An 8156-nucleotide genomic window follows, 5' to 3' on the forward strand; every position below is an offset into this window, starting at 1 on the left:
ATTTATCCTCATTTTGCCTTTTGTGGTCAACTGTATTTTAATAGATCACATAATGCAGTGAAAGTGCGCACACGCAAGAGTTTATCGCACTAGGGTAAAAAAAAAACGCTACCACAAACTATTGACACACACAGCGACAACAAACATCCAGCAGAAGCTGTTTATCCTGACTGATTCTGTACAAAGCAAATAGGAAAATATTGCAGGATCAATTCTGACTCCAAAACCATATAAACACTGCTGTGAGGGTGTTTCTGAGGGAATAACCGTGATTTCGACACCTTTCTTTCTTTTGACTGCCGTAATCTTTCTGTATTTTTTTACTCATTTGAAAAAGTCATGGATTTTTTTTTTTTTTTTTTTTTGATGTTTGATTAAATGAAAACGCAAAAACTAAATCTGCTGTAGAAGTTTACAGATGTTATGCAGACTTCTGCTTCTGAGAACCTCATGAAAAAAGAGTCAATATGGGAAAAAGAACTCATTACATGAATGTAGCCTATGTTATTCAGTATATTAAAGAAATCCTTTTGAACAATGTAAGAATGATCTAAATAAAGTATGTTTCCTCCAGGAGGCGCTCAACATAATAACTGTAATAAAACATGCAGAGACTCTTGAACCTCAAAGTGAATAAAAACTTTATTGATAAAGACAACCAAATACAGATGATAAGTGGACAGCAGTAGTAAAGAGAGTTCTGAGTGTCTCTTTATTCATTTGTTTTATGTATCTGAGGGAAATATGAACAAAAAAAGCTTTCAAATTAGATTTTAAAAAATATGAAAGACAATTCATGTTCAGCCAGTTGAAGAGCTTCAGTATTAGAGACATCTGATCTGAACAACTACAAGAAAGGTACATTTTAAATTGCTTTAAAGCCCCAGAAAATATGAAAGATAACACTGTAACAAACATAAGATTGTAAAAGATAAGTTTAAAAAGTTAAGGCATTGTAATATTGATGAATCATGGTATTTATCATAACACTCACTTTTGTAACTTTGAGCATATATGTGAATGATACTTTATGCTCTCAAACAATCTTTTAGGATGAAAATGAGTCGCTGATAAATGAGCATCAAAGCCAGCATATGAATATATAAATTTGAGAATATATGTAAAAATGAAGATTAATAAATGATATACAAAATTGTTATAGGAGAAATTACATTGTAATTTAGGCTTGTCACAAGGGAATACATCCATGATCTTATTCAGCTCTTCTGGATCTGATGTCATAAACCAGAACAATGACAGTAGCCACGCCCACCAGAGCAGAGAGGACCAATCGGATCACAGCTTCAGTAGAACCATAGCAGTGGACAGAGTCTGAGGAATAAAAACACCAAACTGAGATCAGCTCAGTCAATAAACATTAATATCAGCGCTGACATCAACTAATATCAGCTCTTATTTACATGCACATGTGTGACAGAGTTGAGTGATGTCCAGATGTTGAGTCTGGTTGCTGATGGGATTGTTGAGCACACAGCTGTAGGTGTTGTTATCCTGATATTCCACCTCCAGAGGTAGAGAGAGACTGATGCTGAGATCAGACACACTGATGCTGGACAATAAACTGTTTCCATTGTACCAGGAGAGAGTCACATGACCCACATTCACCACTGAACACACCAATGAACAATTCTGCTGTGATGATGATGATGATGATGATGATGATGATGAAGAACACTGTGAAGAGTTTCTGCTGATGACAGGAACAGGCAGACGAGCTAAAAACGTGAGAGAATAAAGACAAATGAGTATGAATGAAGAAATTTAAGTAGACAAGGAAGAAACTTTGAGAGGAACCACGACTGTATAAAAGTAGAATCTGATATACAGAGTTAAATATAAACCTGGCTGTTAATGTAAACAGTTAAGGTAATTAGATCTACAGCTGTAATAAAATGTGACACTGATATTTAACTCACCGAAGACAGTGAGAATAAAAGGAAGCTTCCTGATATAGTTGTACTGTAGATCATAAACTCCAGCATGTTCAGTTGAAATGTTTGTGATGGACAGAGATCCAGTTTTTTTGTTCAGCTTCAGTCTGTCTCTGAATCTCCCGTCAAGAACATCATCATATACAGTGATTATTTTGGCCTGTTTATTGATTTCAGCTATTAAAGTATATCCATTATATCCAAAATTCCACTCAATCACATCTTTCTTCTTAATTTTATTAAGAAGAGAGTTGAGAGTAACTGATTTCCCAGTTTCTACTGACAAATACTTTGCTCCTGTATCACCAAACACAGACACGCAAAATAAACACAAACAGGGTTTAACAGATTTAGACAGTCGTTTACAGAAGTAAATAGTTCGACATTTTATTTTGAAATAAATATCATTAAACAACAGTAGCTAAATGGAATTTGGATTAATAATGTTTGTGGTGATTAAAATACTAAACAGGTGAAACTGATATTTAACTCACCATTGACAGTAAGACTGAAACTCTTGATCACACTGTTGATGTGTAGTTCATAAACTCCAGCATGCTCGGTCATGCTGTTTGTGATGGTCAGAGATCCAGTTTGATCGTCCAGCTTCAGTCTGTCTCTGAATCTCCCATCAGGACCATCATATACAGTGATTCTGTTGTTCTGTTTGTTCATTTCAGCTATTAAAGTTTTTTTTTTTCCAAACTTCCACTGAATCAGATCACCATTCCTTATTTCAGTAAGACCGGCGTTTAGAGTGACTGAAAGTCCCTCCTTCACATACTTCACTTCCACTAAACCAAACCCACCTGAAGAACAGAGTTTTTCACAGATTAAACTTTCACAAGTTCACACTTACATATAATAAGATAGAGTAAAGGATATGTATTTGGCGTGCTGAACCCAGAGTACTCCCCCATCCCAGGATGGGATAGGAATACATGAGTGTCACACGTGTTGGTGTATAAAGCAATCGCATGACGAAGGACATATCAAAAAAAAAAAAAAAAAGAAAAGAAAAAAAAAAAAAAAAAAAGTACTTTTTAATGAGCCACAGGAAAGGAAAAAAAAAAAAAAAAGAGCACAACCAAACACAAATCCAAATGTGCAAACATCATTAGCGTACAAAGCAAAAATGGAGAACACAGATTTTTTTTTTTATATACTGGGAATGTAATCAGTGGGGAACAGAAACAGCTGTGGGGCTAATTAACTAAACAAGAAAAGGAACATGACCAAATAAGGAAACTCAGTAAGAACAGAAGTCCATAACTGTGATAGATAGTTCGCCCCCTCCCGGAATGGTGCGTCCCCGCACCAACAGAAGTAGTCCAGCGGAGGGAGGGTGGGGAATCAGGAGGCGGGCGTGGGGCAGGCAATGGAGGGAGCATAGACCATAGTGCCAGGGTGGAGTGGATGGAGGGAGGAGCCCGGAGCAGGAGGAGCCAGATGGAATTCTAGAGGCCAGCCAGGATAGCGGCCCACGGTGGAGTCCACGGCGGCAGGAGCCACGGTGGAGTAAGAGCCGACAACACCAGGGGGCCAACTGACGGAGACTGCACCGATGGATGAGGAGCCCAGGATGGAGCCGAGCAGACAGAGAGCCAGGGTTACACGGAGGATCCAGAGGGCCAAGGCGGAGCTGAAGGCACAGGCAACCGAGGCAGAGGCTCTCCATAAGACCGTTGTGGAGCCGGAGTGACTGAGGATGGAGGTGGAGCCAGAGGAAAGGAGGATCCTGACAGAGCCAGAGGGATGTAGTGAAAAGGCGAAGGCAGAGGAGTGGAGTCCCGAGCCGGCGGATGGTTGACGACTGACCAAGGCGGAGCCAGAGGGACGAGGGAGCCTGGTGAAGCTGGTGGGATGATGGGCCACGGTGGAGACGAGGGAGCTAAGTGCCAAGGCGGAGCCAATGGGTCAAAGGACCAAGGTGGAGTCCAGGGCTCTGAGGCTGGAGGCGGAGACAGGGGATCCTCACACCAAGGCGGAGCTGGAGACTGGAAGTCCGGAGGCGAATAAGAGCGCCCAGATGGCGCTGACTGAGGGTGAGCTGAGGGGCTGACAGGCACCAGCGAAGATAGGGTTGAGGAACTGGCTGGTTTGAGAGGAGGCAGGAGAGGGAGGCTGGGAGGGAACACAGGACTTGGGCTGGGTGGAACCAATGGAGACACAGTAGATTCGGGGCTGGGCGGAACCAATGGAGACACAGGAAAATAGGGTAATCCCTCCCCGGGGAACACAGGCAATGGAGACACAGGAAAATAGGGTAATCCCTCCCCGAACCAATCTATTAAATCCCTCTGGTAAATGTCAATTAGTTCCTCATAGTATGGTCCAGTGACCAGTTGCAGCTCACCCACAGTGGTTGGAGTGTGGGCGGGGCTTTCCTCCAAGCCCTTGATCTCCACCAAAACTCCCTCGGGAACGGACGATGTCGCCGGCTCATGCACTTGGTCAGACAATGCTGGAGGCTCAGGCTCCCAGGCGACGATTGGGTAAGATGAGGCGGGTTGATGTTCTGAGTCTGGATTGGGTTGTGTCAGTTGTTGGGTTCGGCGGTATTACGGCTGGCTGGTCTCTGGTTCGGGAGTGGGGCTGGAGATATCCTCCTCAGTGGGGCAGACGGTGAATGGTGATCCATTATTCTCCAGCACCCACTCCACGAAATCCTCTTTGGGACTGTTCGCTGGTAGGTGTGCCTTACACCACTCGCTCAGGCTGGTGTAATGAAAAAAAAAACAGAGCGAACGGTCTGGGAAGTGGGTAAGACATGCCAGATCGATAAAGTCCTTGGTGTGGTCCTCCAGTGAACGGTCCAACTGCTCCAGGCATAGGAGCTGGACAGCTGGTAAAGCCATGCCAGGAGAGGGGAAAAACAAAACAAAAAAGAAATACACCACTAAACTTACTCACTTGTTAGGTTCGCTATTCTGTCACACGTGTTGGTGTGTAAAGCAATCGCACGACAAAGGAGATCTCAAAAATAGTACTTTTAATGAGCCACAGGAGAAAAAATGGCACAACCAAACACAAATCCAAATGTTCAAACATCAATAGCGGACAAAGCAAAAATGGAGAACACAGATTTTTAAATACTGGGAACGTAATCAGTGGGAAACAGAAACAGGTGTGGGGCTAATTAACTAAACAAGAAAAGGAACATGACCAAATAAGGAAACTCAGTAAGAACAGAAGTCCATAACTGTGACAATAAGTAAGATGAGAAGTTAAGTAAAATCGTTAAGGAAAGGAGTCAATAATTCTGTGTGTGTATATATCTCTTATCTTGTTAATTAGGATAATTATCTGAATGTGCTCCTCCCGAACTTTGTTAATAAAACATTTAAAATCACTTTAGGTTGGTTTGATGAAGCTTCACTAACATACTTTTAATCATTTAAATGTGAAGTGAATATTCTGCGGCAGTAAAAAGACAAAAGATGTTAAATGAAAAGACACACAGATTCATATATGGAACAATAACTAAAAACAGAATTTAATTTTTAATGTCACACTAAAACTAATGCTGTTGAGTATCTGAGCTTCATATTTATTTTATTTAATGAATCCATTAGAACTGACTTCAGACCTGAATTCAAACCCGATCTGACATTTCTATATGAGAATAACAGTGTTGATCCTTACTAATTTAATCAGTAATTTATTACATGCTACCAGAACAGAAGCAACTTAAATCATAAAAACACAATTCAAACTCACCAACCAGACGGCATAAACACAAACAGAACCAAACTGATTTCAGAGACATTTTCTTCATCGGTTCACTGAAAACCCCACTATAGCGATGCTTAAAATGTTTGAAAACATGACTGAACCCTATTTATCTGTTTAATCTTCTCTTAACAGACTTCAAACTCTGTCTCAGTTTCCTTTAGCAGAGGAAGTTATGAAAATGATCAAACCTTTGCTGATCTTAGATTTTAAAATGAATTCTGGTCCTGCATGAGTGAAATGTTGCATGAGTGTTGGATTTGATATCTGTATCTACTGTGTGTTATTAAGCATTGTGAGATGTCAATCATATTTGACCTCTGAATCTTAATCTACTGTTGATGGATTCACCTCATTTCGTTTCTAAAGATGTTTCATGTGGAGCAGAAGATTACAAGGTTCATATCAGCAGAACAGAAAATGAAGAAACGCTTCCATCACAAACTACACACACACACACACACACACACACACACACACGCATGCACGCACACACTCAGCAACCAGAAACATCCAGCAGAAGCTGTTTATCCACCGACAGATCAAACCAGACACTGATGTGCACACTCTGTGCACAATAACTTGTATATAATAACTTTGCCTTGGTCTTTTCTTCTGGAGAAACTGAGAAGTGTAGAGGCCTGGATCAGTGATTTCTGAATTATGATGAGCTTACATAACAACTTTCATATTTTAACTGCAACAGTAACAAGGATTAGAAAATCACACTCAAAACATTAAACATTTTAGTGAACCAACATCTCAAAAAAGCCTGTGAAGCACAGAGTGCCGACTGCTGGATGAACAGTTGAGAGGAGAAACATTCACAGACTGAGATTACATGCTTCCTCTGTTATTAACAAACTACATCTGTCAAACCAATTACTTACAGGTGCGTCATGCACTTAGTATATTTGAGGGAGCACCGAACTTGTTGAAATATTCCCAAACTTGTTAACTATATAATTAAATATCTTAATTCTCAAATATGTGTAGGTAAATGCATTTTGCACCTTAATAGATCATGTTAGTTCATCTATTTTTATATTTTTAAATTAACAGATTTGGCTTACATTAACTTAGACTTTAATGTGTGAAGAAAAGTAACACCCGCCAAATTGGCTGGTGATTTGACAACGTTACCCGCACCAGCTGATTTTTAGTGGGTGTTTATTTCAAACCCTTATTACTGGTAATAGTGTTCACCATTTGTTTGAATATGTCATTTACTAGCTGCATGTTTTGCATGATGTCAACCCAATTTTCATACTCAACCAAAATGCAACATCTGTCTACTGTAATTTTTTGGGGTCCAACGTCAACCTGATGTTATCTGGTGCCTGTTGAGTTACATTACCAAAGAATATTTTTACTGACTTCAATCTAGCACAAGTTTAAGCACTCAAACTCTTCAAAACTGGTTCAGCAATACAATTACAGATAAGCTGATCTGTAGTAAAATGAAGTAAAACTCCCCATTCATCTTAAATAACTGCACATCTTTAAGTGTTAATGCATGTGACTGTCTGGTACTTAGGTTTTTTGGCTGGTTAATTAACACTCTGAACATCGTCACTTTGAGCTTCAGTAGGGCGTCCACTTCCTGTAGATCCATGGTGTCATTTTCAACAGAAACAAACTGACACATAACATGTGAAATGTGTCCTAAAGCAGCATTTTAATCTGCTCATCAGATCCTGAGAGTGTTTGGCTCTGCTCTCTCCTCTAACTATCTTCATTTCTTATCAAATATCTTGATTGTTTCTGAGTTTCTAATGGCTTTAAGGAGCAGGAACAGATTAGCTGCTAGAACTGTGTGTAGAAAAGTGTTCTCTGATATCTTCAAATGATTTATATTCAGCAGCTATGGATTACGACGCTGGTGTGACACGCTAAATGCTCACTTTGTTCAAACACTGCATTAGTCCTTACAGCTGCTATTAGAGTATATGAGGATGAAAAACCTCTCTAGTGGCCCCGGCCCCTGGGAGAGAAACACTGCTCTAAATGCTTACTCTACTAACAAGTGAACACCGCATTAGTGAGACAAAAATAACATGACACTGCAACAGTTTCTCACACACTTCAGTCAAGCTGCTAAAGACTGTGAAATAAAGTTCTGATCTGAGCAAATGCTTGCATATGAGGCAGGCACTTCATGAAACTGATTTCAGACAGGCTTCTGAGGCAGCAAAACGGTTTAAGGATCTACAACAAAATAAAACAAGTTTTGGTGATAAATATATTAATATTTAGCCTATTTATTATAATACTGATTTCTCGCTGGAACTAACATCAAAAGTGCAAAAAGTTAGTCAGAAATATACATTTACACACAAACTGACCACCAAACGCAACTTTCAGACACCATCTTTATTTTTTTAGATCAACCATCACGGAATGGAATGCACAGGATTGTGGGATATCAAAGGCAGCGAAGGATACATCTGTGCTGCCTTCAAAAACTGATCA

This window comes from Cyprinus carpio, chromosome A22, assembly GCF_018340385.1.
Source record: "Cyprinus carpio isolate SPL01 chromosome A22, ASM1834038v1, whole genome shotgun sequence".
Lineage (NCBI taxonomy): Eukaryota > Metazoa > Chordata > Actinopteri > Cypriniformes > Cyprinidae > Cyprinus > Cyprinus carpio.